The sequence below is a fragment of the Denticeps clupeoides genome, chromosome 4, assembly GCF_900700375.1.
Source record: "Denticeps clupeoides chromosome 4, fDenClu1.1, whole genome shotgun sequence".
NCBI lineage: Eukaryota > Metazoa > Chordata > Actinopteri > Clupeiformes > Denticipitidae > Denticeps > Denticeps clupeoides.
The window spans coordinates 14,776,202-14,798,772 of NC_041710.1; the positions used below are offsets into that span (position 1 = coordinate 14,776,202).

At 41.7% G+C, this 22,571-nt stretch overlaps 1 long non-coding RNA gene across 1 annotated transcript; it reads left to right on the plus strand.

Annotated features, from left to right (window-relative positions):
* Positions 1 to 2,973: 2,973 nt before the first annotated feature.
* On the plus strand, positions 2,974 to 8,363 carry LOC114787661 (uncharacterized). The gene is made up of 3 exons (XR_003749436.1): positions 2,974 to 3,051; positions 6,008 to 6,126; positions 8,236 to 8,363. It is a non-coding gene; the product is annotated as an uncharacterized LOC114787661 (long non-coding RNA).
* The last annotated feature ends 14,208 nt before the right edge of the window (positions 8,364 to 22,571 follow it).

Below are 22,571 nucleotides of genomic sequence, written 5' to 3' on the forward strand. Positions count from 1 at the left end.
GAGTTGAGCGGCTGCTCCTCTGCATCTAGAGGTAGTTTGGGCCTGTTCTAATGATGCTGGCCCAGAGGCTGCCATCTTTCAGAAACATCCCACTGGGCAGAGACCCCAGGGAAGACCACTGGCGAGATAATATCTCCCAGTTGTCTTAGGAACCATTGGTGATATTATATCTCCTAGTTGTTCTGCCTCTGCTACTGCGACTCATCTGGACAAGCAGTTGGTAACTGAAAGGAACTGTTATTTCATGGCTTGTAAAGAGTATTTAATTGCAAAAATTTATTAAGTATTTTTGCCACAGTGAGCCCGTCAATGCATTTGAAAGTCTTGTACATGACATTGCATAAGAATTGCCTTATTTCTCAAAGTCAGGCTGGAATCACTCCAGGGCAGCTTCTTTTTTTATTCTTTATTTTGATCTTGCTGACTGAAAGTGAATCTTCATATCTTCAAGGTCAGACTCAACTTTATCTGTACGCTGCTTCTTTTAATACGAAATAATTCAAAAAGCACTTAGCAATATACCCAAGCCCCAGTGCCTCTGGTAGCAGCCCTGGAGCACTAGAACACAGTCTTGTGCTTTCTGTCTTCCTGACTCCTCATCCGTCCCCTTGAATGTGAGTTTGATCAAGTTAGAAGTGTTTTGTCAGTGACTCCCAGAGGGGAGGAGCCATTAGTCAGCAATGCCCTGATAAACTCACCATGAACCAATGACCTTGTGAAATCCTCATTTAGAGCGAGAAGGGCAACACAACTCAAGGTCTACTGCCCTGTTAAACACTGACCTCCTAAATGTGTGAAGCGTTGTGCTTGCAAAATGGTTTATGGGTTCTGATGTGAGTCACATGTGACAACCAATCACTTTCACTAACATTTACAATCATCATGCAGGTATCACACGTTAATTAAAAAAAAAGTTGATGAAACCGAGTGTCTGAAACAACATATTCCCTATCTAGTGAAAATAAATAAAATGTGTTAATGTCCTCTCCTTCCTGACTTGGAATAGGTCACCCAACTGTAAACACTCAACCTCCTTTTCGTGGACTCGAACTTCGTGCACGAACTTGAGTTTCTGTTTTGTTTTTTGAGTTCTGGCAACCGCCACACACCTGCAAGTTTATGTTCTACCCTCTATTCCCCTGTTTACAGCCATTGTGCTGATGTTTTTTGTGTTTATTGTTTATTTTATAATAAAACCCCTTTCCCAGCATGTCCCGCGCTTCCTTCCCCCCGTCATCTCGCCGTCGTGACAATGTCATCACTCCCGAAGGGGCAGAAATCCCCGGCTTTTAAACACTGTCTGGACAGGTGATGAGTCCAGGTGCCGTGAAACCTGACAAAAGGATAGAGGAAGGGAACACAACATGATAATGAAAACAAGTTATTTTTAATAAACAAAAGAAACCTTCACAATGGCCGAACACACAGGCAAAAGAAAGCAAAACACACAGCATTACATGGTGTAATGTAGGACAGGACATAAGGCCAAAAGCGACTGAAACATGGTGTCAATGCAAGAGACACCATGCAATTGTCAAAAATGCCTCTGTGACATATGTATAGTCAGGTAAACAAAATGACAATAACACTGCTGGAATACTGAAACATTTATGAAATTCTTTGCCAGACATGACTGAAATGACACCTTTGTATCATGTATTATGTATCAGTTTGAAAACAAGAAAAGTTTTGGTAGAAACAAAGTTTAGAACAGTAAGAATAGCTGTCCTATCCTGTCCTGAAAGCTTTTGCCAGCTACCCTGATGGGCTCTGAACAGTTGACACACTTTCACACTGACACTGAAAGGGCTAAATAACATATGTCCCCGAGGGCAAGGATCTTCCACAGTAGGACAGGGATGATCACACATACATAAACTCCACATGCCCTTCTCCAGACATTGTGTGTGAAGAGTGGGTCACAAGTAACAAGAACAAAATTGCAAGGACGCATAAAAAGATTGTATTATGCAAAAACTTTGTCTCAATCATGTTGTGAGTGAAGAGATGAGGCTGACTGAAGGCAGCTCCGCACAGCAAACTTCACTGAAAGTCACGAAGTTGCAGCTTAGTTCACTATGAGTGTGAGGCAGAGACCTGTAATGTATTTTCCACTTTCCATAATCTCTCACTTATATCATTAAAGTAAAATTTTCACCTCAAAGGGCATATTTTGTTTCCGTTTTATTTTTTTGTGAGGGAGAAATGAATAATGCATAGGCTGTCTGAAGGCATTTGTTAGCACAGGAAAATTCTGCTCGATCTTCTTAGTAAATATTTAAGGCCCTGGCATAAGATAAGAGTGTGGAAAACAGCTTGTGTGACACTCAGACATGCTCCACATACATCTGATGCTCATTTAATCACAAGAGGACATGGTGGCCTTGGGAATGTCTGAGCGGGTGAGGAGGAAGGGGTTTCTAATATCGAGCATCTGTGATACACATGCAGAAATTACAATTTTGATTTAGAGCAGCATGTTGGACATGGAAAAACACTTAAGATGTCTGTAAAAGATCTTTGGTTCCAACTGGGTTTATAAGTAATGAAAGTTTCTTTATTCAGATATATACTGAAGCATTGCACATTCACAATCACACAGCTCCATCAAGTAATGCTTCCTCATAATATAAAAATAGTCTTGGCGAGTCTAAAATCCTCAAAACTGTTATAAAATACAAAAAAAAACTCAAACCAGTGTTTGAGTTATCCATTTCACATCCAGTATTTCCGATGTTCTCATTAATTCACTTCAAAGGAGGCCTCAGCTGTAGTATTGGACCTGATAGTACCTTGATCCTTAGTCTTTGCCAACAGCTCCAAATCTCCAGCAGAGATGTTCTGCTCAGTGACTCTCAATGCTGCTTCCTGCCCACGCAGACCGTGCCATTAATCTAGATTCACAGCCAAAACTTTCTCCAGTTCTGGATAAACTCTGCTAATTACTTTTCATTATTATAACGCTGGCTCTGTGACTAGCAAGACCTAATGAGATGAACACGAAACAGGGACTCGGTGGAGAAAGGAAATGAGAAGAAAGCACAAGACAGGGTGAGAGATTTTTTTAACCCAATTTTTAGATCCAGCATAATGTGGTCTCCTGGCGGTGTGTAACCTTGGTAACCTGGTTTCTGATCGCCGCCGGCTTGATATGAAGCAGTTATCTTTCTGCAAAATGGAGAACTCCGGAGGATGCTGCTGGAATTGAAGCCTTGGGGGAACAGAACCAGACTATGCTAGGCTTAGGAATGTTAATAAGTGCAGATCCAGCTTACCTCTGCCCCTGAGTCACAGGTGCCGGATTTTTTTGTGGCCTTTCAGAGGGTTCTGACAGCATTTTCACATTTTTTAGATCTTAAAATGATTTTTAATAACCCTGCACTGTTCCTCTAACTATTTTAATTCTGCTCATGAGAGCCTTCATAATTAGCTCCTAAAAGATGCACCAAAGCTGTATTCTGGAACTGTATTCTGCCACCTCAGGGATGGAGTTTTACACTGCTCATCTAATCCTTTGCTTTTACCATTTCAAAATTTCAGAATATGATTACTGAGGTGCATTGCACTTTAAGTGATAGGACACTGGCATACAAGACCAGGAGGTTGTGTGGTTGCATGCAAAACTCGTTCTGTATTATTCTCATTTACTCTTGTGTTGCATTTGTTGATTGAAAATTTGATCTTATCAAAAACATTGTCTTTTAGTTTTTAATTCATCACAATAGAGGTAAACAACTTTGAAGAGTAATGCAATGACTCATAAAAGAGAATTTCTTATGAGACTGGGGTTTACGAACACCAGACACAGTCCCTGTTAATATGCAGAAAAAAAGATATGAGTAATTATCTGTTCTGTCAAGTCAATGTTAGAATAATGAACTGCCCTAAAAAATTATGGAATAAAGTTCGAGCACTAGGTGAGCACTAGGTGACTTTTTTTCTTTTGTATGCATACAAAAAGGGTATGAATTAGTATCATGTGAAATGTTTCCAGACCCTCCACCATGAGCACATGCAGTCCTTTCTAACTAATCAGATATTCAGAACCCCTACATTAAAAGTCCATACAGTATGGTGATTTATGCAGTCAATGGTGAAATGCTGAAAAGCTGGTGTTTATGATAGAATTCTTTTGAATGCATAAATATATAGTGTTTATATAATATAATTATATTTCATTATTTATATCATGGCCAATAGTTTGGAAAAGATCAAGCAATATTTTATGAAAAAGGTGTGTTTATTTAGATTTGTCAGGTATACAAAGTATATTGTGTAATCTATTTAATGTCACATGCCTGAAAGTGACTTGTGGTTTGTGCTGACTTCATTTAAATTGCCCATGAGCTAATTTACATGGGCCTCCCACTGAACAATCTCATACACTGCCATCTGCACCATACACATCCTGGAAATGGCAATTTATCTTTTTTTTTACCTTACAAATGTTTTCATCTTTGCTTTTCAGCATTTATATCCACATCCCTCATATCTGATCATTTTATGTATTGTAAAGTGCAGTAGGATTTGCAGATAATTTAATGTAGAGTCCTGGAGGACCTTCCAATGTAAATATTTCATAAACTTTAAGACAATTTGCTTTAGCTCTACAATTCCAACCTAATTAAACAGCAATAAGAAAATGTTGCATTAGCTTAAAGTTAGCCCACTTAATTGCTCCGAATCTCTTGAGTATGATTTAAAAGATATTTTTCTTTTCTTGAGAAGCTTCAATTTGTTCTCATTATACCAACTATTTGTCAGCTGAGAGATAGTTTTTCATCCCATCTTCCTCTTTCATCCCTTCATTCCTTCAGAGACTCTGATGAAGATGAATTCCTTGGATTGCTCATGTACTAAAATAAATGTAAATGGCACAGAGGTTTCACTAGAACACATGATTGGTCAAAGCCCTTCCTGTAGAGCAATGCATAAACTTCAGTATATTTTGTCACGTCCGTGCCAGCTCCAACCCCCACAGCATGTTCCCACTCCCCTGAGCATTAGGGGCTGAGTCTGAGTCACTTGTAGCCACAGGGTCCCTGGTAAGTCCCAATCCCTTTGTGTGCACTTGGCGTTACTTCCCTCGCACTTCCTGGTTTTGGGTACCTCATCATGTTCCCTTCCCAGGTCTCTTCGGCCCAGAGAGGGATCAGTCGGTGTACTGGCGTAACAAGCTCCCCTACATAAGCCCTGTGTGTCTACAGAGCTGTTGATGCGTAGCCACAAGGACTTTCTGTACCTGTCTGCACAGCCATTCCAAGCCATAGTGTTTGCTGGAAGTTTAACCGTAGTTAGAGGTGACTGACTGGCTGTGAACCTTGGCACACCCACTGACAGAAATGACCCTGCTTCAGCATGTGCCGTGCTGGATTTGTTCGTTCCCATTATTGATTCCCATTTTTTTTGTTCAACCCTCAGAGTCCGTCATTTTCTTTCCACCCCCCTCAGGCGTGATGATTATTCTTGATTTAGCACCTTTTTTAAGATATTCAACTTATTATCAAGTCATTTTTGCATTTAATCATGTGTAGTGGAGCATTGAAATAAACTGGCAAGTTTATTTGGACTAAGATTACATTTTGTACGTCATAGAAGTGGCTTTACTTTTTTACATTTACTTAACAAATGTTTTTTATATGAAGTGGTAAACCTTGGGATTTTAAATAATATTACACTATTAGGGGGAAACATTCAATGTATTACACCTACAGTAACTGCTACATAAGGTCAGATGATAGTACAGATGGACACTGAACTACTTTAAATAAATCCAGATATGGGATGTACATTTTTGACACACTGAGATCACACCACCTGGCCCTGACTATCATACTGCTTTCAAAGGCAGTGAAACATTTTTATCCTTCCCTGTCACCCACATATGCATCGGTCTTCACCTGTCTCTCGCTTGCACTGACAAAAACCTCTAAGGACCTGTCCTTGAGTCCAAGTGACTTATTTATGTAGTAAATGTATTTAATGCATTAAATCTGGTTGCATACAGAGGAGCTGTCTGTGGTGCTGAACAGTGGACTTCCCTGGTGAAATGAAACAGAGCTTTTCATCACTGTCATGACTCGAGATTGGAAGGAGAAAGAAGCGCAGAAGGTAGTAATACTGAAGGTAAGTATTTTATTCTCAAACACAAAAGAAACCAGCACAATGGCCAAACTGAACAGAAATAAACTAAAAGTGGCCCTGAGGCATGTGTCGAAAGACAGAAACTACAAACAAGGTATGAGTTTGTATACATTAATAAAGCAGCACCCACTGCTGCTTTTAAAGGAGTCCTGAGCAATCATGCCTAAGCGGATTTAGCTGGTGCTGGTTGTCCTCCCTGGCATTGTCTCACCCTCCTCACTGGCTACCAAAGGGTCAAGCCCTGTTGCTTCCCTGCCCACCCCCCTTCAGGAGGAGCAACCCTATTAAAAAATACTTTGGGAGAGTGCCTGCCCTGGGCCTCCTGTGGCCAAATCACCACTGGACTGTGGGTCAGGGATCTGCCTTGGTGTTCTGCTTAGCTTTGGAGTTCTTTGGAGTCTCCCACTGCAGACCATGGTGGGAGTGTGGGTGTCAGTGGTAGCAGTCGTGAACAGCTCTATAGACCCGCTTGGAGTGGGCAGGGTGCGGGGAGCTGGACTGGGTGGCTGCTGGTGGTACTGTCGCTCTGAATAAGGGCTTCTGATGAATGCTGGAAATGTAAAGGTACTGCACACCCGCATAAACCGGCAGATGGTAGAATGTTGTGCTGCAAATGGTGGAGGGCAGCCATTGCTGACTCCGCTGGTATGCCAAGTGGAGTTGGGAGACCTGTGCGAGGAGCTAGAACTGGTGGCTGCTGTTCATGCTGGCCGGGACGCTGTTGCTGTGGATTTACATTTACAGCATTTACCAGACGCCCTTATCGAGAGCGACTTACAATCAGTAGTTACAGGGACAGTCGCCCCCCGGAGCAATTTAGGGGTAAGTGACTTGCTCAGGGACACAATTTGAACCTGGGTCTTCTGGTTCATAGGCGAGTGTGTTACCCACTAGGCTACTACCATCCTGCCAACCTGTGGGAAAACAGTGGTGCAGAAGGTGGATGTGTCCATGACCAGAACTAGAGAGGTACCTCACAGGGAACCTGCAGTTGCTGATCCAGGATGTGTGCAGTGGAAAGCGCAAACCCTGTGCCACATGCCCACCAGTTTGTTGTCATTGTCATCTATCTCGTCAAAGTAGGCATGCTGGAGAAGAGTGCAGAGGTCCCAACTCGACAGGGCATTCACAATGGGTAGATGCAACCTCTGTGCTCAATGCCCACCAAGCCTCCTCACTGCTCTCATCATCCTTGTCCTCACTCCACCCACTCATCCACAGACCTGGCCACTTCCGGGTGTCGCAAATCGGGGAGGAAGTTTCAGCCTTTTCAAAAGTATCACTCGACACGTCTCGCACCCAACTTCAGTTGGGCGGAACCCTTCCTGTAGTTTGCGAAGGTTGCTCTCCTGCCACAACGCACCATGCTTGACCCTCTCCCACAGTTCGAGCTCCAGTAATCCCCGCTGGCACCCACTGCCATTGCAATCTGCTTTCTAGGTATTTTACATGTCTTGAATGGGCTGCTGCATTCTGTCACGTCCGGGGATCAGGAAGGGAAGGAGAGTGCAGAAATTGTGCCTTTTGTCTCTTCAAGTTGAGACAAAAGGCACAATGGCCAAAAGGAAACAAAAAGAAACTAAAAAACTTGCAGACATGTGTCAAACTGACAGGACCTGAAATAACTCAAGCATAAAGGCCAGTCTCAGGTACCATGTTAATGCAGCAACCCTGTTCTGCTGTCATTTCCTTCCTTTTAACAGGACCCAAATCATGGGTGCCTAATCATCTGTCCATGATTTGAGCCCTGTTTTCAGGCTGATTAGTGCAGGCTAGAAGCCCAGCAGCACTCAGCCGTGACAGCTGCATTAAGTCTGATGACACATTACATTGCATTTTATATTCAGATTAATAAATTATTGCTTAATAGGCCCTAATTTTGTCTTTTCAAAATGTATTCTTATTCTTTGCTAATTACAGTAAGGGAATGGGGGTGAACTTATTGTACATTCATGAAGCAAGTATGCATGGTCTGCTTACCATCAGTATCAGTTAATTTTAACAATTCACTTTTTGTATTGCACCCTTGTCCTCTCCCTGTGAACACACGTTTTTGGACATTTGAAGTGGCCTTTTTCCTTTCCACCACAGGCCATCTGAGTTCTGCAGGGCTGGAGACACAGCTGAAGCTGAAAGCAGAGTGGGCTCTGCAGCAGCATGAGATGAATGACCTGTGTAATGCTTCCTGGCAGAGGAGATGAAGCCCTGTGCTGGAGGGCAGGTTGGAAGAAGATGGGGGTGGGGTGCTGCTGTCCCCATCCCTCCCAAACAAAGGGAAGCCAAAACAGAGGCAAAAATCGATTGGGTAAGACTGCAATGACTTGTGAAAAAGGATTTGCTGATGTTGATGGCTCAAAGGAGGACTTCACTGGGCAATTACACATTGTCTAATAGAGTTCAATCAGGGTCACCCAATCAAACTCAAAAGAAAGGAGACACTGATTGGAGACACTTGTCATTTGCTACAGATCTCAACTGATATGTAACATGAGAATGAGCTGACTGACAATGAGAGCAGAACAATTCATATTTATGTGAATAAACAAACCCCTTCAATTGATTTGAATTGAGTCAAAGACAATTGAATCCTCTATGCAATTGTTGCAATCCATACAGAAAAGATTATTAGATAGAGAAATAATATGTGATTCAGTTTCCATGGGAATGTAAATGCCCCTATCAATTTTGGAGAGCCTTGAAAAGAAATGAATGCAGCAAATCCTTCTCTGTCCTGAGAAACAAAAGTGGGTAGGGCACTGAGGGGATGCAGATCATTTTGAAATAATAATTGCATTTGGCTGCAGCTAACTCTAAATGCTCAATAGGCAGGTGCACATTGGCTTGGGTAGGACCACGTTCATCATGCTGAACTAAAAGGTTCAATATTGCCTCCAACAGGTTCCTGGCTGCAACATCCTCCTCAGCAATGAGAAACAGAAAATTGTTGGTGCCTAATGTATAATGGCTCTGTTCCCAACCCCATATGATTTATTTTCATGGGATACCACCAATACATTGCATTGTGACCACCCAACTGTTATTGAGTAGTTTTCTTGTTTGCTGCCAAAGCAGCACCAAGGAATGAACTCCAACAAACCTCTAAGGGCCTGATGCAGAATATGGCCATTAGTAGCAGCTCCCTCTTCTAAGTTGCACGGTGGTGCTCCAACAGACTATATTTTCCAGTACATCCCTCCTACACATTCTGCTCTAATGTTCCTCAAATCATTCTTGTACTACTTTTGCAGTATGGCAGGGTGCGCTATCAGGTTGAAAAAGGGCTGAGTCACAGTAGCTCCCCACAGTTGCTGTATTTCCTTCACTTTTGGTATGTCCTGACCACTGTAGCTCAGTAACATCCCACAAGAGCTGCATTTTTGGAGCTCATCACAAATCCTTTCACTTGCCAGTTATTTTCTGCCTCAATCACATATCAGTCAAGAACCATTGTAACAAGAGAGTCTGTGTTATCCAATTGTTAATGTTGTGGCTGATCACAATATATTTTTTTACAGTAAACAGTAACTACTATTAAAACCAGGTTAGGCAGCTAATTTAGGAATGTTACAAAAATCTAAAGTAGAACATCAGGGAGATATAAACAGCTGGGCTGTGCTTTTAGCTCTGTGGAGTGGTTCCTTCCCTGCTGTGCAAAAACTATGATGGCTGGTGACCTAGCTGTAAATTATAGATGTAGGTTTCTCCAAAGTTTATTTAGATAAGGCAGGAACATCAAATGACATACTGATTGGTCTGTGGCAACCTTTATGGGAGTCAAATGCCGAGTATAAAAGAGGTTCTCTTCACTGCTTCTGGCTTCTTTTTTTTACTCCTCCATCAGGCTCTTACCCCCTCAGCAGCTGGGGCTTTCTCCTCTAGCTTCTGGGCTCTCCACCCTCTGCCCCACCTCTTCTACAGGTCCAGGCTCTCTTTTTGGAGCTTGGCTCCCTGTTTTCTGTCTTTTTCCCTCTGCCTCATTCTCATTTCCTTAATTTTGGGTTTTTCTGCAACATTTGGTACCATTTTTACATGCCCCTTCTGTTCATCACTGAGATGGATTCTGTTTCTGGTACTTTTTACAATCGACACACAAACATTTGCACAAGGAGGCAAACTAAGGATATTTAGACACAAAGATACATACATACATACATACACAATTACTACATTTTTTAATCAGAAGAATCAGTCCATCATCATGGGATTTATAGTACATTTAAAGCATTTATCCTGAGTGACTTACAATCAGTAGTTACAGGGGACAGTCCCCCTGGAGCAACTTAGGGTTAAGTGTCTTGCTCAGAGACACAATGGTAGTAAGTGGGATTTGAACCTGGGTCTTCTGGTTCATAGGCTAGTGTGTTACCCACTAGGCTACTACCATGTTTGTCTCACAGCTTCCGAAATGACATTGATGTTATTGATTATGTTTGGTAAAACTTTATGTATTTCTTTAACACAAGTGTTAAAATGTTAAAAACAGTAACATCAGTAATTAATCTCGTCATAATTTACTTTTAACCTCCAACTGTTTTTCTTTGATAATTAGTCATTTTAATTTCCTATGACCTTTATTTTATTAAAGTAAATAAGAAAATATAAGTAAATATTTAAAATAAAGACAGAAATGGGGAGAAAACACACACCCCCTAAAGATCAGCACAGCTTGTTAAACAGATGCTGTTAACAGATGTTAAATTATCCCAATAGGGAAAAAATATTGGAAATAAACACCACTAAAGCTGTACATGCCATAGTTGTCAATCCAGCCATTGTTTAAATAATTTAGCAGCAAGACAAATATGGCAAGACAGAGAAAGATAGAATTCAACAAAAAAATAGCTTGAATGCTGAATGTTGATGCAGGAATCATCGTTAAAATGTATAAATGTATTAATGCATCAGCAAAAGGCTGATGAGCGTGACCCATTCGGTTTTTAAAGAAAAGTCCTGATTTTTGTGGGGCAGCACAGCACGGGTGCTGCAGAGTAAAGATATCCACATGTGGTTTTTGGATGTTCTCATATCCAATATCAATTTTTTTCAAGGGTGTTTCAGATTCATCCCACAATCCAAAATCATTGCTAGCTCTTACTTACTAACTATCCAAAACTGATTAATCCCCATTGGGTCCTGGGACATTTGGTGCATGGCGGGGTGCCAGCCCATGACAGGGTACACACACAATTCATTCATACACTTATATGGCACCACAGGGGGAGTAAGCAAAATCTATACACAAAAATCTATACACAAAATTTGCGAAATGCTCTTGCTAAATTGATGTGTCTGTGACTTATGTATGTATGCACGTGATGCTCCTTTTTTGCACCTAAGATTGCTGGATAAGCATATGAATGTGTGATGTTGAGTTTTTATATATATATATATATATATATATATATATATACACACACACACACACACACACACACACACACACACACACACACACACAGGGAGCATTCTACAGGTTATCAGTCTTCTGGTGTTTGCTGCTGAATAACCTTTTGCCTTTTGCAGAAACAACTGTTTTCTCCATTTTCACTTCTGCAACCTTTTGACTATTTGTTTCCTTTAGCTAGACAGAAGGTGCTACTGTCTTTTACAGTCTCTTAGTCAGACTTCAACCCTTCAGGTGGAAAGGGTCTAAAAGCAATTCGCTTCACTATTAACACTGGGACTCTGAGAACAAAATGTCACTCATCCTGTCATTCAAGTTGAATTTCTTTGTCACAGGAGAAACATCTCATCTGGGGTAGCGGAAGCTCTGTAGAGTAGTATATACATTACATGTGAGCAGGTATTTCAGCCTGTGCTTTGAAATACATTTATGCAGTAGTATATAAAATACTGTAAGATGGGACGTCGCAAGGCCATGATGTTTCTGCACCTTTGTTTTGCGTAGAGGAAGACAACGGGGATGTGACCAGACAGAAACAACCAATTATGATTGGTCTGTGACAACTTCCTGTGGGTCAAATGTATAAAGGAATGTTCACTTGTGGTCTCGGGACTTCCATCTTGTTTTCCATCGGGAGCTGAGGGGATTCTTCCCATCAGTACCTGAGTCCTTTCTATTTACCTATTTTTCTCATGGCTTTTCTCTATCTTTCTCTACCTTTTCTCCTTCTTTTCATTTTGGTTTCCTCTGTAACATTAGTACCTTTTTTACATACAATATTCACATGTAACTGCAATAATAGTTTACTGGTGTTAATAAATTAGAAACTGTTTTTTTAACCTCTATTGTGCCACTCCTCTTTCTGTCAGGAAACATCAGGTTGGAGTAGTTTTTAATACAGTGCTTTTGTGAGTAGAGAGAGAGTTTTACTCTATTCTCCTCAGTTTTACAATACAAATGGTAATAAACTTATCCTAGGATATACCAATGTGGGATAGTGGACAATACATTAAAATCATATCTGTCACTGAGACATAATGCAAAATAGTGCTTTTAAGATATGAATATCACTAATGATCCATAATGAAGACATTTGTTGTCTTATCCATCATTTCTCTCATGTGAAACACATTGATGTAATGGACATATCATGAAACAGCGGTAGGGCAGTGGTGGCCTAGCAAGTAAGGAAACGGTCCCGTAATCATAAGGTTTGCCGGTTCGATTCCCCAAACCGCCAAGGTGCCACTGAGGTGTCACTGAGCAAAGCAGCGTCCCCACACACTGCTCCCCAGGTGCCTGTCATGGCTGCCTACTGCTCACCAAGGGTGATGGGTTAAAGCAGAGGACACATTTTATTGTGTCACCGTCTGCTGTGCTGTCCACTGTGCTGTCCGCTGTGCTGTCCACACTAATAGTGCGTTGGCTAGTGGATTCTCATTTTCATTTTGGTTTGGTTTCCTTTCACACAGTAAAAAAGCGAACCAAAATATGTTGCTTCAAACCACACAAGAACTTTTTCTCTGCTTTGGTCTGTTGTTGACTATGAAATTGGAGGGACATGATGTAGGGTTTGGAACGTGTTCACACAAGGCGGACTGCACCAGAGTGTCCGATTTGATTCTATTAGAGACCACCTCTTTTTGAGGGTCTCAGTGCGGTTGTTTTGATGCCCTCCTGAGTGCGGTAGTTTTGATGGTCTCCTGAGTGCGGTTACTGTGTTCACACAAGACAAGACAAACCATACCAAAGGAGGAAACAAAGTCTGCAGGTGTGAAAGCACCCTAAGATTAATGTAAGAAAAGTACATAAATATCTACTGAGGTGGTGGTAGTAGCCTAGTGGGTAACACACTCGCCTAGGAACCAGAAGACCCGGGTTCGAATCCCACTTACTACCATTGTGTCCCTGAGCAAGACACTTAACCCTAAATTGCTCCAGGGAGACTGTCCCTGTAATACTGATTGTAAGTCGCTCTGGATAAGGGTGTCTGATAAATGCTGTAAATGAGATGCAGGAAGACACTGGTCAGCACTGATCTACTGGAGGAACAATTATGCTCAGACAAACAAATACATATATTTAAATACAAATTGTACAATAAGCTGATTATATAACTGTGCACACATTTACCTGTCTCCTACCTGCTCATGCCAGCCAAAGTGTCCACCTTCTTCCTGCCCCAGTACTCACCCATTATATATGAACCTTCTGCCATGTCTACTCATGCGCCTCCTGGCCTTCCCCCTGACCTATTCTATGACACAATCAAGTACAGGTTCCTTACATGTGTTTTTTTATTTAAATCATCAGACTAATGAATCTATCTTGAGTTTACACACCATAACATTTTAAGATTCATATTCATGATGCATCTTTAAAGTTGAACATTTTGTTTGTAAGGCACGTATAATGAATGCACTGGTTCAAAAATGAATGCAGTTTTTCCTGTAATTTTTGAATGCAAAAAAAGAGACATAAGTCTGAAGTGCACAAATTATAGAGATTAAGACCTGTAATTTTCTGAGCTATTTTTTACTTCAGCACAAACGTTTAGTTTTTCATCATTACTTCAGCCTAAAGAGACAAATGGATGTAGAAGTCAGAGGTTTTGAGATGTATTAGCTGTGGGCAGTTTGACCTCAGTATGAGGTCTAATTCTAGTCCAAATGAGGTCATTGTTAACATGTTTTCTATGTTAATTTTAAACGAATTTAATACATAATTTATATGGGTCTTCTATTTCTAAGCTCTGTGCATAACTGTAGTGCCATTTCAGGAGGTGGTGCAGTTAATTTTCTTACAGCTTCATTGTGTCTTGGCAGCAGGTTTAAACTGGAAATCTTTTTATGCATTTTGATATGCCTCTGCATTTTAAACTTAATTTTATTTTAACCTCCACCTTCTGGAAATACAGTTATACACATCATTCTTTACCAAAAAAAATGCCCACTTATTTCGTTCCATTTTTATTAACCAAACAAAAAACTGAGGAAGCATATGTACAGTATTCACAGCCTTTGTGTGATGCCCTGGGGCCATGGGGCTGTCATGACTCCTATAAATTGGCAAGATGGCCACTGCCAGCTGCTCAGTAATTGAATGGCATTCATCAACTCGACTTGGCTCCTTCCTTACCTGTAAGACTTATTCTGATCATCTCCTCTCTACTCTTTCCCTCTCATCCTGCCCAGTCCCAAATTCAACCCAAAACGCTAACGACAATATCCGTGTGGTGTTGTTGTGGATTGGAACCTCTGGTAACAGAGAGGGCAGGCATGTCTCTTGTTCTGCTGGAGGCAGGGCCTTGCAGTGACAGGGACTGCATGGACCCTGAAGGATGGTCCCTGTGGTACGGTGAATGGTCCCAGGGCAGTCAGACAGAAAAAGGGGCATGCAGCGGCTCCACCCTGGTACAGCAACCCTGCCACGTGGTAAATGGTCACAGAGTGGTCCAGGTCCGCCTCCCTGCCAGATGCAAGGAGGGACACTGGGGACACCAGCAGGGAAGAGCAGGGGCCCAGACGGCACCACCCTGCGATGCGGTAAGCGGTCACCGGAGCAATCCGTGACCATGATTATGGATCCATCCCATCTGACACCAATTTGGCTCAATGGATCAGGACTCCATAAAACCCAAGAAGCAGCGCACAGACATTGCTGCATTAATGTGGACATTGTGCTTGTTTATGTTCCTGGCCTTGTGCCTCACACCTGCAGGTTTGTGTTTGTATGTTGTGTTTGTTTCCTTTGTTTTGTCATTAGTACCGTTTTCATTTGTGTTAATCTCTTTTGCCCAGATGTCCCGTTTCTGCCTGTCCTTTCCCCGTCAGCCCAGTCATGACACTTTGCCATGAAACTCAAAATTGAGCTCAGGTGCATCCTGTTTCCTCATGATCATCCATGAGATGTTTCTGTAGCTTAATTTGATTCCACCAGTTGCCTGGACATGACTTGGAAAGGCACACAACTATCTATATTAGGTCCCACAAAGCACAAACCAAGCATGAGGCCAAAGGAATTATCTGTAGACCTCCAAGATAGGATTGTCTTGAGGCACAAATCTGGGGAAGGTTACAGAAAAATAGGCACATTGCCAAAAGGCACCTGAAGGACTCTCAGACCATGGGAAACAAACTTCTCTGGTCTAATGACACAAATATTGAACTCTTTGTGAATGCCAGGTATCACATTTGGAGGAAACCAGTCAATGCTCATCACCAGGCCAATACCATCCCTACAGTGAAGCTGTATGACTTTGTACTATGTATAGCAATGTACAAAGACATACTGGATGAAAACCTGCTCCAGAGCACTCTTGAACTGGGGGGTGAATATCTCTGGAGAGATCTTAAAATGGCTGCACCAACGCTTCCCTTCCAGTCTGATGGAGTTTGAGAGGTGCTGCAAAGAGGAATGGGACAAACTGACCAAGGATAATTGTGCCAAGCTTATGGCATCATACTCAAAAAGACTTGAGGTTTTAATTGTTGCCCGAGGTGCATCGACAAAGTATTGAGCAAAGGCTGTGAATACATGTTGTCATTCTTGGCTGTTGTGTGGAAAAATGGAAAAAGGCTGTAACAAAACAAAATATGGAAAAAGTTATGAACTGTAGCATTGGAAGCTAGTCAAAGTCAAAGTCAACTTTATTGCCACATGTGCAGGACACAGAGAATTGAAATTGCATTACTCTCAGACCCATGGTGCATACAAACAGTAACATTAAATACAACAATAACATTAAATACAAGGTATAAATATCAGCATAATATATAAAATTTAAAAACACAATATACAAGTAAGAGCACATGGTGCAAACCACATAAACAATGTAAATAATGTAGTGCAACAGAGCTTGTAATGTGATATTGCTATAGGTGCTATACTGTGATACTGCTATAGGTGCTATACTGCTATAGGTGAACAGTTGTGTAAACATAATCTTAAAATAATGAAGTATGAAATAATTATTCATAATTATAGTATTTCATTATTCTCAGATCTTCTGCCCACAGAAGGTTACGCACAAAATCTTGATTTGGAGATATTTCAGCAAAAAATTCCCTGTTGCACATTCATAAAATTAATTACTTACATAAGTCAAACCTGCAGAAAGCAGTCATTAAGACTTGTAGCAGACCCTGGAATTTATTTATTTCTGAAATGCTATGTGGTGTTGAATCATATATCTTCTTGCCTCTTAGCTGCTATCTGGAAAAGGGTCAATGGTCTGTAATTAAGAGCATATGTCAGTTTGTGTTGGCAAGTACTGCAGTGACCAATAGTCATTGCAAAGTCATTATGGAACTATATATCCCCAGGCTCCTAGTACCTGTGAAGTCAGCAGCACAAATAGCGATCATGTCGATCTTTTCTCCTCACTGGCAGTACATCAAGGGCTGTCCATTTCTGTGAGGTGAGGAAGGTTCCAGATTCTTAGGCTGGTGTTAATCAAAAGCCTTCTGCTTTTAATGTGTGTGGAAGGGCTGCTGCTGGTGTTGTGAAATAACCAACAGCTCACACAAGCACAAATTATGCATGTTTCTTCTAGTGGAGCACTCACACACAATAGCTATATTAACTAATGGTCAACTTAAATATACAAATTTCACAAATACACTGGATTGAGATCACAAATGTTGTGGCATGTATATCTGCAAATAGACAAGAAGTGATTAACAAATCATCAGGAAGTGACCGACAATTTTGCAAATTCCATTTAATTTTACAAATATAAATATGTGTTAATATGAATATAAAGAAAATATCAATGAATGGGGTTGACCTAACAGCCAAAACACAACAGTAGGCTCTGACTTGGAATGCCCCACAACTTATAAAGACAGCAAATAATGGTAAACCAGGTACTCATAAGTGCAATTAGTGCAACGGGACATACGTCAGTGTCATGATCCGGTCCGGAAGGGATTACTCCGGGTCCGGAGTTCGGACCGGAGTTTCATGTTAGTCTTGTGTAATGTTCCCTGATTGTTGTCACCTGTGTATAATTATATAATTGTAGAAAGCTATCCTGTTCATGTCTGTTTGCTGTCATGTCATTGTGTGGTGATGTTCCCCTGTCCTGTTTATTATGTATTAAACCCCCACCCTCTGACGTCATGTGTATGCATCCTCCTTCCTCGCCATGTCCAGCCCAATGTGACAGTCAAAATAATTAAGGCCAAAAAAGACTAACACAGTCATGGCGCCCGTATGGGGTACAACTGTGTTACAGTACCCTCCTGGAAAGAGGAGAGCAACACAGACAACAAATAAAATAAAGAGACAGACAGGGATCATCTGACACTGAACCCAGGAACTCCACTGGGACCAGAGGTTCTGATGAATGCAGGGTCAGGTGAAGTGAGCCTGTGACTGAAGTGAAGGTGAAGAATGTTGGGACTCACAGGACATTGAGAGACAGGGATAGGTGTTGGTTGCTGATCCTGGCTACCTTTCTGAGACAGATGGGACTGTGGAAGAGGTGAGATGCAGAACTGATACACTGACTGCATATCTGGCAACCCGGCTAAAGCCACCGAAACAGTGGAAGGTAATGGAGGCAGCATGTGTGCCCTGGCCGAGGTTTATGCTGCATTGTGAACGATGGTGAGAGTACTTAAGGTGAGTTTTGGTGGTAGAGTCTGTGACATGGGCACTGGCTCTGGAACTCCCAGGGTCTTACAGAGTGCCTGGAAGTTACAATAATGTGAATAATATGTTAATTATCTTCTTTGAGTTACCAAAGTCTAATAAAACCTTTAATGCACTACTTATTCCAACCACTCCTAACAGTGACTCCTAAAATGTATTATTTTAAGTGTCACAGCTGGGTGACAGCAGGGCTCCAGCCATGGACAGGTGTGGTTGTAGCCTAGTGGGTAACACACTCGTCTATGAACCAGAAGACCCAGGTTCACCCCACTTACTACCATTGTGTCCCTGAGCAAGACACTTAACCCTAAGTTGCTCCAGGGGGACTGTCGCATTGCACCCTTCCCTGATCGTCGACAGGTCTGTGTGGACCCATGTGACTTCCTGTGGTGCGATAAAGACGAGAGGACAGCGAAGAGGAAGATGGCAACACTGGGGTAACAGGGCGACGGGGAGTCACCAACCAGCAACTGCGCTGCTGGGACTGCCCCACGGGGAACCCAGCGCTCCAGCTCCGGTTGCGGACATGCCTACCTTCTGCCTGGACATTCCCCAGCAGAAATAAAGCACAGCACCAGCGCCTCCGCCTGCTGCCGTAAACGTCCACCACCACCTCCAGTGAAGCGCCCAGCCCCCTGTGGGAAGTGCCCAGTCTGTCCAGACCATTTTCAGGAGCAGCAGGTACATGCCAACCCTTCCTAACATCCTGTGGTGTGTACTTTGCTGTCTTCCCTCGCTTACAGACGCAGCACCATACTACCGTGTCTGATTGGGTCATCTTGGGGCTGGGGAAAGATGTACATGAGTTTACGGGACTTCCTGGAGCTGTTTAGGGCAGAGTTCAATGAGCTGGTACCCGAGCCATTGATCAAACCTTGCCCCTCCACCACAAACAGAACCAGCCACAATCCAGTGCAGGAACACCTGAAGGTGTGGAATACAGCACTGGCGGAAGCCATAGGGTCATGCCTCCTGTGTTCCTGGCTTTTCTAATGTAGTGAACAGTTAATTATAATTTGTGCCATTATTGGGCAGAAACAAAATATTTTGCTTTTGGTGATTGGTGATGAAAAGTAAATACATTGTATTACTTTAAAGGAGCAGCACACATTTTTTGAGCATTTCAGCATGTGGATGGGGCAGAAGGGATTATTTCCTTCAGCACATCTACATGACCTATTAAATCATCAAATTTTTCATTATTTGGTCAGGGATTGGTTCTATTGCTTCCAGTAGAATCTGCTTGGTTTTGCATCAGCTATAAAAACCTCTTCTCTGGGCACTGCCACCTTGCCAAATTTCTGTCAGGGGATGCTGGCTGGTTTTTACTGGTTCAGCCTCCATTCTGCTTCATATGATGACTCAAAATAAGCAAATGCTTGTACCAGCTGACAAAAATATGAATCCCCATATTGGAAATTATTTCTTGATTCAAGGAAGAAATAAGGGGGCCCATTACAACACATCCTATTTCAATTGTCATGGAAACCCGGCATGTGGTTTGGCTTCTCTTAATATATTGCTTCTGGAACTGTGCACTGCATTTGCAACAGCATTTCTTATTTTTCTCTGTAGTTCAAAGGTTTTGTGCACCGCGGTGATTCTGTCGATACCATGGAATTTCCTTAGATGTGAAGTACAAGACACACAGAAAAGCAATACCTAGGATTTTTGTTACAGTGGAAGGCTACCGGAAAACTCAATTTGATTGGATTTGAGACTTGGACCCAGGTTCACTAGCTGAGCTACATTTCATTGATTTTACCCCCAGAAATAGGTGACTGTTGGGCTTATAATAAGTTAAAGATAATAAGTGACGGAAATTAAGAACCAATGAAATGCAGAAACAAAATGTTATCTCTACTGTTTTGTTAAACTAATTGTTACAAAACAGAAAGAATGAAAGGACCCAAGAGCAAATATGTGCCACTTTTTACTTTCTTAACTGGGACAAACAAACACATAGGGCTCTACTTTGGGAAAATGGGGGAATTGGAAATTGGGAAAGGGAAGGAATGCATTCACATGGGGGGCACACGCCACATACACTCCAATCTCCTGTTTTTGGCAGCAGATTCCTCAACCTGGACGAACAAAACATGAAGAAATAGAAGACTTTAACCAAATCGTGCACAGACTCTGCATAAGACAGGATAGCAAAACCAACCTCTGAGGAGCACCACAGACATCTCTCTCTTGTTTTTCACGGTTCAACACCTGAACCTAATGCACTGGTGCTGGAAAGCCTATTTACGGGGAAAGTCAGATGTGGGGAAAAAAGGGGGCATGGTTTGCATTCAGTGCTCTGGGAATTCTCCTCGGGTGTATGATGCCCTCTGGGAAGCCGCCGTGACACATGTTCACCCGTGCTTACAATAAAGATGAATTAAAGGAAAATAATAAAGCTCAGGTTTGGTGAACTAAAGTGCAGTATCTATCTGTGTAAAGGGTGGCATTGGAATCATTACACAGGGAGACTCCCTGACAGCAGCAGATTCCATAGGTATCTTTTTATTCTATGTTGTTTGTTTTATCAAAGTTTGATTTTTGATTGGTTCCTGATATTACATGGCACGACAATTTTGATAATCACAAGCCTTTTAGAGCTTGTTGACAACATGCCCCCTCTCAACAAAATAAATTCTTTCTAAATATTTCAAGTGCAATGTTTACATGAATATAGTATTGAACATTAGTTCAGATTATCACAATTAGTTTTTGTGTATCCCAGAGGCTAGATTCCAGCACTGCAATACCTATGAGAGGCTACATGACACAGGAATATAAAATGGGATACCATTTCTTTTTAGAAAAATGTGAAGAGGGCAGAGAGACAACTAGGCTTTGTATGGTGTGTGTGTGAGAGAGAGAGAGGGTGAGAATGAGGCGTAGGTGTGTATTTATAGCCCAGTGTGATGAGACCTGGAGCGGACCGATCAGCAGGGGAGCTGCAACATTTGAGGTGCAGATAAGTCGAATCCAGGGCTCCATTCATCTTCACATTGAGCAGCACATTAAAGCACTCCTGTGTCTTTCCCTCTGACTCCTCCAAACCTGCAACCCAGCTGAGACTATTGCAGTTGCCACAATCTCTGGCTCTAACACACATTCAGACACACATACACATATAAGGCCATAATTGGCCGGATTTTAACAGCTCTACATCTTCTGTTTCCATGATCAAATGTAGATCCTCCACCTGAATTCCAGACCTTTTTTGTTTTTTGGAGATTAATGCTCACAAAATCGTATTCACAATTTGTTTTTTCAAGTGCCTTGACTCACTGGTGGAAAGATGTCCAGGTTGAAGCTCTGTTATAATATAACAGTGCAGAAGCCCTGGAAAGACTTGTTATTATTCAGACTTTTACAAATACTCTAGATTTCATTTTCTGTCTTTTCCTGTGTAAGATGGGACGTCGCAGGGCCATGGTGTTTCTGCGCTTTTGTTGAGCATGGAGATTCAACACCTCTGTTCTCCATATCTTTGTCAAATGGCAAAAGGTGTGAAACGCCTGCCACTGGATTTTGTGATACCCCGCCCTGCCGTTGTCTGGCCCAGACGGGAGACCACGGGGGCAGGACAAGACAGAAACAACACATTCTGATTGGTCGGTGACAACTTCCTGTGGGTCAAATGTATAAAGGATTGTTCACTTGTGGTCAGGGACTTTTCATTTTCTTTTCTATCGGCAGCTGAGGGGAATTTTTCTATTTTACCTATTTCCTCATGGCTTTTCTCTCTCTCTCCCTTCACTCTTTCTTTTCATTTTGGTTTTCTCTTTAACATTTGTACATTTTTTACATTCAATATTCACATGTAACTGCAATAATAATCTACTGGGGTTAATACATTAGAAACTGTTCATCCTTTTAACCTCTATTGTGCCATGCCTCTTTCTGCCAGGTAACATCAAGTTGGACTGGTTTGAATACAGTGCTTTTGTGTGCAGAGAGTGTTTCTTGCATGACTGTTAACGTGTAAAAATGTATCCTTGCTGTGTCCCGTCCTCTTTTGGTCACTTGTCTTTTACCCCTTGTCATGTTTATTTATTATTAAATCCCTGTGTTTGTGAGTCGAGTGTTTGCATCCTTTTCCCTGCCTCACATAGTTTTTTCCTAAAAGCAGGAAAAGAGAAACAGCAAATACGGTGCAATTACTATTTCATTGGCTATTTGAGAATATGAAGCTTATTTTACTGTCTCTGATATACTTTCATGTTGCAACATTGGGACTCCAAGGAAATAAGGTTTTACTGGGTTATTTCATTATATCAGTTATGAGCTTTTTTATTTGTTTGTTTTCCTCAGACTGACCTTCACTTTGTCTTTTTTTTAATAATGTCCTACTCAGGTAATTACTACT